The sequence below is a fragment of the Phoxinus phoxinus genome (assembly GCF_949152265.1).
Source record: "Phoxinus phoxinus genome assembly, chromosome: 15".
Lineage (NCBI taxonomy): Eukaryota > Metazoa > Chordata > Actinopteri > Cypriniformes > Leuciscidae > Phoxinus > Phoxinus phoxinus.
In genome coordinates, this window is record NC_136890.1 from 23394629 (window position 1) to 23408338 (window position 13710).

Consider the following 13710-nt stretch of genomic DNA (forward strand, 5'->3'; position numbering starts at 1 on the left):
AGGGTAAATTGTCCACAGGGTTTTATTTTACAATAATGAGTGGTAATTACTGTACAATATTCCATACTGTACATATTCGGGCCTATTAGTTATACATTATATTGTGCTTTAGCTATTTGTGGATATAACAGTTGTTGTTTTTCCAGACATTAACTTAGTTATTCTGGGTTAAAAAAGGTTGCTGGACTACAGGTTTTGTAAACACATTTAGCCGATAGACAACACGGTTTAGGAGATCATAAATGAGAACTTACATAACCCGCTCCTCATTAAACATCTTTTTCATGCTCAAGAAAAGATTTAACAGATTCCAGTATGTTTTTTAAGTCTTGGCCTGTAGGTTAATGATTCTTGTTTGTCTGGGGGGTTATCGCTTTTCTTCGCTGCTGACTGCATCTATATTGTTAAGCGTGAACTGGAGACAGAGCTGAAGACCTTAATTAACTCAGCTCTAATTGTAGTGATTATCAGGACCTCAGGAGGAAGAGAGGAAAAAAAGGGAAAGAAACAAAAGCTCGAAATATTAATCTGAAATGAAAAACGCCATATTGATAAATTAGTGAGAACTTCTAGCAGAAACAGGAAAGTCATTTTAAATAGATTCATATAGTCTATATTTTTATGATCATTAACGTGAACAAATATGATACAACTTACAGTAATATTTGTATTGCTGGAATCAGGATGAATACTACTGGCACTGAAGGGGCTATACTGTATGTAGAATTCAGAAACCCTTGTTATTAGTGAACTGCAACCCGGCAACTTATTGCCCGTACTCGCACACATAATGTACAAGAGACTGAATGATCTTCAAGGCCCCAATATACTCACAGTGAAGTTTATTCTTTGCTTGGAAGTAAAAAGGAATTTTAAATACCTTTGCAGCGATATAAGAAATGAGAGCTAAGGTTAGATGAATATGTAAATATGCACGCATTCTTCTCAGTAACAAAATAAACACACAACAAAAACAGCGGTGAGAAAACAGCAGTTAAGAAAGCATCTGATCATAGCGATGGGAATTTGTTTGCACAAGCTCTGCAATTCAACGGCATCATGTCGACAGATGAGGTAATAAAATTACACTGTTATGAAATTTTGACTATAAAGAATATTTGAGACTATAGACTATTTGTCTATGTGAGACTATAGTTTGAATAAATCCCTTTACTTTGCATGACACATTGACATTACAGCCATTACAAGCCATTATCCTGAACATTGTATAAGCATTCATTTCATGTGTCATTGAACGGCAGAGAGGCTCTCGGGAGCGCACCTAAACATACTTTTGATTTCACTGGCAAAAACGTCCTTCATGTAAATATAAATCTACAGGCTTTCAAAGACGACCTAGAGTATGAAGTTGGGGAAGGTCTCATTGTTTACGTTTAGTTGCAAGCTGTTAAATAAAAAGTTATTACATATAGCCCCTTTAATATTTATTTATTTCGTACAGGCTTATCCAAACTGACTTATCATTAATATATTTTTCGATTTTCTTTCATGATTGTTTCAGTAAATAAGTCCTCCGTTAATTTCTCCATATAATGTGAAGTCTACAAGGTTTGTCCGCAGTATCCACTAGTGGCAGATTGATTCCATGACCTGATAAAAGCTCTCTCTTCTATTATGTCTGCTATGTCTTTAATGAGTCTCATATGTCTATATCAGGTTGGCATTTCCCTGCGGGACATGTGTGATCTTCTGTCCACCCTGTGTGTGTGTGTGTGTGTGTGTGTGTGTGTGTGTGTGTGTGTGTGTGTGTGTCACTGAACCCTGTTGATCTTTAACTCAGAGAGGCTTGAGTAGCAGCCTGATCAATTTAGAGCATGCTGTGCATATCAGAGAGAGAGAGAGAGAGAGAGAGAGAGAGAGAGAGAGAGAGAGAGAGAGAGAGAGAGAGAGAGAGAGAAATGGTGAGATTAGGAGACAATGCACGTTATAAGTTGAAGAAAGAATGTCTGTAATTAATTAGTGCCTGTCATATGACATGATTGACAATGTAGGTGAAAACTACATTTAACCTCAATTAAATCCACACTGTAAGAAAGTGAATAGTTTGGAAAAATGTAAATGTCAACATAAAATAGTATTCAAAACCAATTTTACTTCTTTAATGTGACATTTCTGAGTGAGCCACAATATCCAGCAATAATATATATATAAAGATGGGATTTGATGTACACGAATGGACTTTTGAAGAGGTCTTTTGATCTGAATTTGTAGACTGAAATGTAAGTCCACTCTTGAGAGCAACGTAATTCTGTTTGGTGATGCAAGTGGGCATAAATGACACACTTCAGCTTTAAGTGATCTAGTCTACATGGACATCCTTGTTATCAATCCGTTTCACTGTGATAATCCATTCTCTCTCACCAACACACCCAAGCTTTATTTAGAGCATGACTGAGCATCTGCTTGACCTGACTTAAACTCCGGAGATTTGCATTAATCTTCTGTCTCGTAATTTTTAATAACCCTTGCGATTACATTCTCTCTCTGCTCATTAATGATCTAATATTTCTAAATATTATTCTGCGAAATGTAAACTGTGGCTGGAAGACACGTTTTTATTGCGCGTAGATTTACTGTTGCCTCCGTTCTGTGGTCATTACCCTTTGTTTGTTTATATGAAGAAAAGTGAGCCGTTCTGCTGTCTGTCTGTCTGTCTGCAGGGTTTCCATGGAAACACCATCTGGAAATGGAAAGTTATTGCATTTTTTTTCAATTGAAGAATTTCATTAAATCACCTTCAGATGTAATGTCACAAATTACAAGCTTGTCAGGTTCTAACTTGTTTTTTCCACCACAAACTCAAATTGTCGAAAGGGACTGGCAATGAGACACCGCCATAAAAAGCTCTGGAGTGATAAGAGTAAAGTAAACACATGGGAAACTGGTGATTGTGTGCGAATGTGTGTGTATGTTAGTTGAAATGTCCACAGGGTCATGCGAGATGCATGTAGCACAGAAGCAGACAGACAGTTGTTTGCTTTTAGGCTTGCGTTACATCAAACGTGGCTCTCGCTGCTTTGAAGTGTCAGACTTTAACCAATGGCACCCTTCTGCCCTTAACCATTCAGACAGCAGCACTTTGCAGTCTCTTCCTCCTCCCATTCTCTTCATCCTTTCGCTCCCTCTATCTTCTGTTATGCGTTTCATAATTTCGTGTCACTCACATAAATGGACCATCACTCTTTACAGATGTTTTATGTATGAGCAGGCCGATAACATCACAGGATGGTGCACTTCTACAGTCTCAACTCTTGTCGGGCAGAACCGTTTACATTTATGCATGTGAAAGAGGCTTTTATTCAAAGTGACTAACATCTTTCAGTTTATACAGTAAAGCTATGGAGTCTGAAGATGTTGATTATAGTGCATAAAGTCAAATTTCATGGTACTTTTTATGCTTTTTGTCCTTTGGAGCTTGACTGGTCCCTATACGCTTTCACTGTATAGAATGAAAAGATTTTTCTTTGTGTTCCTCTGAGAAAGAAAATCATGGTTTGTAAGGAGGGTGAGTAAATGAATGTTCATATTGGGTCTTAAATAAAGCTTAAACTAACCCCTTCAGAGTGAGGTGAATAGGACCTGCCTGGAGATGCAATGGCGTGGTTCGATATCAGTATCCCCACTATACCCACCTTTTCAGAAGTGGACAGAATGGACTACAGACAAATGGACTAAGCTGTGTAAGAACTGACCTCTTTTTGTAGATTACTACAATGAGACTCTGGTCTCTGAATAGTCTATTTATTCCACCAGGCCATCCAGAAGAGGATGGGTCTCCCTTTTTGAATTTTTGTTTTTGCAAGGTCTTTTCTTTGCACTTATTTGCAAACTATTTCCTTGCATTGGAAATGATTTAGGGCAACCTGTTATGTTAAAACGTTGTAAAGTCAAGGAAAGTGTAACTGAATAATGTTAATGCACAGAGTTTTCCCTCTGTTGACAACCGCTATCTCTTTCTTAAGAGGAATCCCACTGTGAATCATCTCTACTGACATTAACGGCTGCGTGAATAGGCATCTGACTCTTTCTAAGTCTCACGAAATCTTGTTATTTTGCAGGATGTTTTATTGAATTATTCTCGGTTATAACTTATAATGCAGGGCTCTTCGACCTTTTTCTGGCCCACAACCCTTTTAGAACTCACTGTAATTATGTAATTGGCAAATTACATTCTAAAGAATGACAACTTATTTTATACAGTATTGCTGTTTATGCAATTTTATTGGTATTGACTCTGGAAACCAAGCGAAAACTTTTTTTTTTGGTCCTGAGACTTCCACAGAAGATGTAAATTTTTTAACATTTAGACCACTTCTATTATTGATTGCTATCAGGATGTGAAAAGAGTGTCAACCAGTATAACAAAAAGATTTTATAAAAAAATTTGCCTACCTTTAACAAGCCAGCAGTTTTAGGGTGTTCAGCGGCACTTTTGCATAAAACCGGAATCCTCCAGGGATGCTGTGGAATGGATATATAAACACAGTATACATATATAAACATACATAATTTATGCATGGAACCCCAAGGTTGAGAACCTTCTGCTAAACTCTATAGATCCCACCCAGATCTCTGACCAATGAATACTTAAGCTAATCTCGCTCAGCATTCAGGGGTGGCCAACTGATATACACAGCCTCATTAATTACTCTAACCAGCTGGGTAATTACCACAGCCATAAAGCCATCCGTCATTCCTAAACTGGGCTTAATGCAGAGAATACACATTCAGGCAGACACAAGCCTATATCTACACACCACGGATGTGGGCAGAATTATTGTCCAAGAGGGGGTGTATTTAAGATACAGTACCACTGAAGATTTTACACTTAGGTTAAAGGCGGTGAAATTGAATAAATTGAAAAGCTCATCCATAATTGAATGCATAATTATGTATCAACCCTTATAAAATGGTGAAAATCAATCACATATTTGACATTCTGAGCATGCCACACTGCAGGCATGCCAGCTAACTCTGGCCTACCAAAATTGCTGACAAGTTCTCAGCATGGACTTCTGTGAGAAGTTTTGGATGCGCATTTGCAGTGCAGAGAAACGATCGTATTAATGATGCTTATAATTTATGAATCTGTTTACTGACAGAACCCCTTTAGGAGAGAGATAGAGAGAGAGAGAGCTTAAGTCAAAACACGGAACACATTTGTTACAAATTAGCAGAAAACATCAAACATGCATCATCAGCAGAGTTGTCCCCTGCTTTAGGCCAAAACTTAAAGCTCACTCAACCTATTCCGCACGGGAATATCAGTTATTATGAAACCGCCACGTGTGGCATATTAATTGAACGTAGAGGATGAATACTGTATATTTCTATAAGTGTATAGGAAAGACAGAGAGGGATTATAACTGAACAAAGCCTTATAAATCATGGTATACATTTTTCAGTTTATATCTCATTCCAGTTCTTTTTTTACATGCAGTCAGTCTGTCATTTGTCCTGGTCACTTTCTCAGACAAGTTAAAACAAAGTCTGGGACATAGCAATTAATAAAAATGTCAATCAATTTGCCATATGGTCTGGCATCTAATACAAAATGTACTCTAGTTATAGGCTATATCTAATATTTCTCCATGTTTCTAGCTTAGTCCATCTGTACGGTATGTAATATCCTCAGATGTGAAAGCATATATAGCCACAGGCTGTATGTTTTTGTTTTTATTTTTCATAAGCATATAGGGAGTTACATCAACTAATTACTTTTTTTAACTAGTAAAGTAAAGGAAAGGGATTAAACTAGATCTTTCCTTTCACAGCAGAAGTATTTTGATATGGTGGCCTACTTTCAGTCACAGCAAGGGAAATGTCTTATCAAATATCAATGAAACAACAAAAATAGAAGAACATTGTCTAAAATTGTCACTCTTTGGAGAGATTTGGGTATTGTGCGTCATTGGTGGCTTTATGTTATGGGGTGTTTTTTCTAAAACTTATAGAGACTTTACGATGCAGTATTAACCCTTGTGCTCTGTTGAAAACCCCATAACACCTTTTGTGTTCCCGGTCAAAAATGACCAACCTTTTACAAATTGCTTGTAAATTGCTTGCTATGCTATATCATCACCAAATATTGAATTCAATCATTTTGTCAATTTGTATTCTTTCAATTAAGACATTGGTTTTGTTTATCCTCATTGATCTGAGGATAAAGTTAATCTCCGTGAAAAAGAAAGCATGTAATACTCAAAATAGTTTCTTAAGATAAAAGCTTTTTAAAAACAAACTTCCTGAAAAAACATTCAAGTACACGAGTGTGATAAATTGTACAGAATATTTTTTAATTATAATCAATATTGCCAAAATTACTCAGAGGCCTACGATCAATCAGATCTAAAAATAAATACAAAACCTGTGCTACGGTAACTGAAAGAAAACAAGTTGTCAAAAAGATTGTATCAAATATATGGTGATAATAGAGTAGCCTAATGAGAGACTTATAAGCAATATTTTTGTAGGCCGGTAGTTTTTGACCGGAAACACCACAAATGTAACAAAGTGGGGGTGGGAAATCACAATTTTTGGGGGGGAAGTAGGCTAGTTACCCTGGGTGAGTAGAGACAGTAGGTTTTAGTCCAATGTGTTAATGTTAACCAGCATTTTCAGAAAATCCTCAGGGTCAAAATGACCCGAACACAACATGAACGTGGGATGAACAATATTTATTCAGTGAAGGATTTGTCAGACCGAATGTGGAAAGTGTTTTGATTCACTAAAAAGAAACAAATAATTTAGTCATGAATCAGACTATGCTGTATGTTTTTGATTTTCTAAAAAGGAACTGACTTGCTCGTGAATTGGGGATACACGTGTTTGCTGTTTTTAGTTTTATGTTGTTAGACGTTTCATTAACATTGTTTTGCGACATTAACATTTGTTTTGTCTTTTATCCTGCTATGACACTATATTCAATACTACAAGCAGTGAAAGAAACCAATGAGTGACCGCCTGAGTAACAGTGCGCATGCGCGAGAACTTTAATTCGTATTATGTAAGGGATAATTACAGCCTGAAGGGAGTTGTATTCGCTATAACAAACAACTCGAACTCGCTATACATTATCCCGCCTATTACATGGCTACCAAATAAATGAATAATTTGAAACAAAATATTGATTTAAAAAGGAATTTATTGATTTAAAAACGATTTATATGGCTTCCGCTAAAGAAAATAGTCCCAGAGCCCGTCTACGGAGAGCCTGTTCACTCCCTATTAAGTCCTATTGTACCGAATTTTGGTTGTAGTTCCACCAGAGTTCCACTGGGGGCGATCACCCCCGAGTGCAAAATGAATGGGAGTCTATGGGGCTAGACTGCTAAATTTGTCCCTTTCAGCCGATTGCCGTTGAGAAATCTCAGATTTGATTGTAGGTTTGGCAAGTTCAACATGGGTCATAGGTCGAAAATTGAATGAACGAGTACTTATGTCCTTTCGATTTCTTACAGGTTGAGTTGTTGTTGCCCATAACACGCTAGCATTCTGCTAATGAACGCTGATTGGTCAGTGAAGGACTGGTTATGACCAGAGATACCGCTTGATGGCATCATGGCATCCGAAGCGGGAACAGAATGTATTCTAGCAGAAACTCTTCTAGCACGTGTGTTTACCTGTGTCAGCTGTGCTGGCGATGCCTCGAGAGAAAATAAAGTGCAGAGCGCGAAAGCACCACAGTGACTGAAGGATTGCCGTAAAGCAGTATCTCTGGTCGTACGATGTGTATGACGTCATTGACATTTTGAAAGACTTTTTAAAGCAAATAAGTGACTCTAAAAAATCTAACACCCAGCAATGTGCAATTTCTTTGCATCTCCTTTCGAATACAACATTCAAATTACTAGACAAAAAATTATATCTTGAGAAAAGTGGATTTTGAGGGGTATAGCTCCATAGACCTCCATTCATTCTGCACTCGTCCTGTGAGCGCCCTCATATGGAATCAGAGTGGAACTGCAACCAGTCAGAAGCCGGAAGTGTAGCGAGAGTGAACCTTCTCCCCTTATTAGACATTCTCTGATAGTCCGTTCCGTCTCTACGGTTAGAATCCTGCGTCCATGGCAACGCTCTGTTTTTCATGGCAACGGTCTGTTATACTTAGCAGCGGTCTGTTATCAAGAAATAACAGACCACATTCTACATTAGAATTCAACCAAGCCATGTTATAATGTAACATAACGCTCGCTCAGGAAGAAGAGAGCACATTTGAAAACGTGTCCAGTGTGCGATAATGCGGTTTTCAGAAAAACGCGGTTTCTCACATGATTGCCAGGATATATTTACTTTCACATCAAACCCACTTTGCACTTTAGTCATTAGTGCCAGAGCTCAAAGGTTCAACACATGTCTTTCTCTTCTGGGTATGCCCTCAGGTACGTTAGTGCTCTCACTATTCGAGTTTCAGCAATCTTTTGAACCCAAACATGCTCCCAGATTTAGATTTGTGAGCCGGAGGACTCTGACCCTGTGTTTCTAAATCAGGATTCCAAAAATCTGCAGTGCTCTGAGGCCCAATGCTGCCATGAAACACTCCACAAAACACCTGCCAGACCCGTTCCTGTTCAAACGCCTGCTGGAGGAATCAGCCTACTGTCAGGGTAAGGGCACGCACTTACTTCAATGGCACTGCTTTATATGGAGAATCGCAATCATAAAATAAAGTAGTTGTGAAATTGGACACAGTAGAAGAAAAGCATCGCTGCAAGACAGAAATATAAGTGGAACAATGTGTGTCTGTGCATGTATGAGCTGGAGTACATATTTTAGGTGCTTAAATGACAATATTGCTTTCTCATTGCATTTGCCACATTACTTAAATCTAAATGGCATCTATTAAGCTTTTTCACTCTCAGGCATCATCATTTCAGCTGTTAGTCCCTTACAAATGTAAATTCTCTCTGCTGAAAAGACCAACTTGACCTAGAAACGCTAGTTAGTGCTCATTTTGTACTAATCTAGCTTCGGAATCTGAATAGCTTTGTTAAGCTAATTGCCCAATTGCTAGTTAAGTAAGGGTTAATGCCCGACGAGGTGTCCATTGTCAGGTTTTAATGGACGACGGCGAGGTGTGAACCGGCCGACGCGCAGCGGAGGACGGTTGCCTCCGCCGAAGTCCATTAAAACCTGATAATGGACACCTCGAAGGGCATTAACCCGCTTATACCATGGTCACTTGCCAAATAACACATTTTTAAAACATTAGTTTATATTTTAATTAGTTTTACAATCGAAATCTAAAGTTACAAACAATAACTTGGTTTCCTTGGTTACGTCTGACAGTTTATTTAGGTGTCCTCTATCACTTTTTAATGGACACCCTGCAGCCAATCAGAATCGAGTATTCACCCAGACCATGGTATAAGCTAGATATAATACCTGATAGGGACACCAGAATACGATGTTCGGGACCAGCAACATATGCTGTTCATGCAGGCTGCATAGATCTTTTTGTTCTAATGTATAACCAGGCTCCTCCAAATCTCACTTAAGCACAGGGAGGTCGAAGGTCATCTCTCCTGTAAGTAGATATGGCATTTAAGAGTTAAATGACAGGTAAATAATTCATGCAACCTGCCATGGTTCCTGGGCGTGCTCTGGGGGAACTTGTCTACTGTATAATTTAAATTGTTAGGCCTTTTATCAAGAGAAATATCAAATATTCATCTTTACTGGAGACCACACCACCCCAGAGTTTCTGATCAGAGCTGCATAGATTCCGACAGCTTCTAGAACACCAACACGTATTAAAAGACACATCAGCCACTGGATTATTGATGTTTAACAGGGAGGAAAGTAGCAGCCGTTTGGGAATTCAAATGGCCATTCCCCTTTTAAAGGCTGTGTTCCCGTTTGCTGAATGGATAAATAATGCTTTCACAGACCTCATAAATATCTGGGATTACTCAGGTTACTCTGAACTTCTCCCAAAGTCCCAATTTTAAAGTATTAGTATAAAGTATTTTAAAGGTTATGATCTGGTCAGGTAATTGAAAATGTGTATCATTTATTGTATAGCCCTGATTGATTTATTATAATAAATGGCTGAAACATATACAAATGGTTGCCCACTGCTCCGTGTGTGTGTGTGTGTGTGTGTGTGTGTGTTCACTAATCACTACTCCTAAAGTGTTTGCACTAACTTGGATGGGTTAAATGCAGAGTATTTAATTATTATCCAGTATTTAATAATTCATTATAAATGATTAATTATGAATATAGGTTACCATACTTGACCTTCATTTAAAGTGTACTTCATTTTCATGAACTATGGTTACCTAATTGTTAGAGCTGTCAATTTAAAGTCAATATATTATGTTAAAAAGGTTGAAGAATGCATTTTAATGACCCATATGCTTTGTCATGCTTTACTCATCTTCCACAATAATGCCTTTGAAATATTTTTATTTGAATGATTTTCTTCGGCAAATATCAAAATGATTAATTTGATAACTTAATCCGCATACACAATCGATTTGATTGTTAATTTATAACTGCAGTAAGTTATTCATTAATGTTATTAATTATTTTTAAGTATAATTATATTTAAATTTTTTATAAAACTTTGACTTTTCGCAACTTATTAACATAGATAACTTATCGTGCAGCTCCACATAGCAGTCTCCATCAGTCAACTGACTGACTGTTTCAAGTATGAATGAATGAGGCATTTATATAGTGCCTTCATTGGTACTACTGTACAGCCAAAGCGCTTTACAATCACATCAGGGGGTCTCTCCTCAACCAACACCAGTGTGCAGGATCCACTTGGATGATGCGACGGCAGCCACAGTACAACGGCGCCAGTGCGCTCACCACACACCAGCTATGAGGAGAGGAGAGAGAGAGTGATCCAGCCAATTCAGTTGATGGGGATTATTAGGAGGCCATGATTGGTAAGGGCCAATGGATGGAATTTGGCCAGGACACCGGGGTTACACTCCGACTCTTTATGAGAAGTGCCATAGGATTTTTAATGACCACAGTCCCCATTACTATACTGGCCAGGCTCAACCCTGCTTGGCTTCAGTGGGCAACCAGTCTTGGGCTACATGGTGATATGGCTGCTTAAGTTGAAAATAGGTGTTGTTGTTGTTCAATACTGAGAGATGTGATTGTAGTAGATACAGTGCTGTATGCACAGCAGGGTTTAGCATTCTCTCCCCTGGGGTCTCTGGACAGAGAAAGGTGTTCAGAAACAAATTTTCAAGAGACCACACACTCATACAGGGACCCCAATACGCTGTCCGAAAGCAGAACAAGAATAGGGCATAGGGAAGTGTTTCCTGCACATAGGGATTGGGACAGATTTAGGCTAGTCTTAATGATGACCTCTGAGTTAAGCTGAGTCAGCTATCATTTAAGGTGTGCACTTTTGGGGGCTTTTGTTGAGGAGTTGTCAATACATTAGGATGTGTTATAAATGAGAGGTGATTCTAGAAATTGTTATTATTGGTGTTTTGTTGTGTGGTCATTCATTGCAGTTGCTATCAGTGCCGCAAAGTAACAGCACACGGCTCCAGTCTATCGCTTTTCCACAGCTGGCAAAAAGGTTTGGGTTTATTCATTTGTTTTGGTTTAATAAAAGAATACATATACATATATATAATGTTATAGGTGTTACCAGAATATAGAAAGTAGATAAATACTGTAAGATCTGATTTGTGGCTTCTGTCAGCTGCGTAACTGGACTGCCAATGATACCGAACAGGCAAGCTGAGCATTTTCAAACTGCTACAAGAACATGTTTGAAAGAGATATGCACCCTCTACATATCTCTCCGTACCACCCAAAAAGTAAAGTGGAGAACATGTCCGTGCTGGAATGGATCCTTATTGATTGCAATAAGCATGGCAAATGACCCCTTAGGTATTTTTAGACGCCGACCATATGACTGAGAAGGAAGCAGCCACTGATTTCCATGAATGAAGAATGAGTGGCTTTTTAAAGCCTTAAGATGGATGTGTGCTTCAGGGTGGGCTGGTAATTACTTCTGCAAAGGGTCTGGACTGAAGGGCTCAGTGATTGAATTGTTTGCTGACGGAACGGCCTCTGCCATCTTTAACTTAAAGAGCAAAATGCCATAAATCATGTGCACACATCCCAGTCGCCTCCCACGACACTCCTAATTTCTTTTGCCTCGCTTTTATTTCCCTTAAAAATTTCTCACCGCATAAATTGACATGCAGCGTGAAGGAGACGAGAGGAACGGTAACGGTCGTTCCAGGCATTTGCCAATACTTAGCTTCAAATAATGGCAGCCGATCTTTTTGTTCTTGCCAATACGGAGCCGTCTTAAAATATAATTTAAATAATCACGCTGTGACTAAATTGATCATGTAAGCCATGAGCTTAACTGATACACGTGGGCTGTGAGTGATGGACCCTCAGGCCTCACGTGGAAAGTTTGCTTTTGATGGAAAGCTCTTAGAAGACCAAGACCATTACAGTAGTTCCTAATTTAACGGAAAGGCTTCGAATAAATGTACTATGAGTGTTTCATATTTTATTAATTTTTCCTCACAGATGCTACAACAACACAGAGAGTAGAATGTGCTGTAGTAAGAGTGGGTTGTCAACGAGAGCACTTAGAGTCACGATCTCAATGGATATGGCGTAACTGCAGAGACCTCTTGATGGAATTCCTCACACCAGGAAACCATATACAAAGTTCAGTTCAAGACTGATGAAGTGCAATAACTGACTGTAGTCAGAAAAAGAGTTATTTAGTGCAGGATATATTGGAGGAGCATACAGTATGTCATTATTTAATGAGACAAATTATCCATGGAGGAAAATATTTAGCATATAAACCATTATTATATTATGTGATCAATTGTTGAGAGTTGGAGTGTAGATTTCAATGTTCGAATTAAAGCGATGTCACCAATAAAAGTGTATTCACCAAACATTTATTGACCCTCATGTTGTTTCAAACCTGTATGAATGGAACATTAAATGGAGCAAATGTCTCTGTGTATTTTGCCTCTACAATGTAAGTCAATGGGTCTAATATTTTTTATTTTATTTTTTGTCTTAATTTTTGTTTAGTTTTATTTTAGACCCTGTTGACTTTAATTGTGCGGACAAACATTCTTCAAAATTATTTTTCTTCTTGTTCCGCAGAAGAAAGACAGTCATACAGGTTTGGAATGACTTGAAGATGAGTAAATTATGACAGAATTTTTATTTTAGGGTAAACTGTTCCTTTAATCAACAAGCACATTTTTAAAAATCGCCCATTACTGTCAGTAAATGTGGAGCAGAATGCCACGCAAAGCAAATAAACTGTATAGTTTCATATTTTTGTTTTGTTTGAGCCTGTTAACAAAACCACAGATCTAGCATGCAAATTTACACATGATCAAAACCTCTCGATGCCTTGAGTCATGAAACCCCGTTTCAGCAGCAGTCAGTTCTCACCACATTTTTTTAAAAATATGTTTTTTCAAACTGGAATGATGGGGGATGAGGGAAGACTGACAACACAGTAACAGCTTCTGAGACAGACAGTTTTATTTCACTCTCATTAAAAGCATCAAAGCTTCTCACAAATGCATGCTGCATATTACCATTACACGCAACAGAACATGCACATGGTTTTGTAAGCTCAATGTAAATTACACAAATACATACACTTGTACACAAATCATGTGACAGCTATAATTATAAATGCATATATAA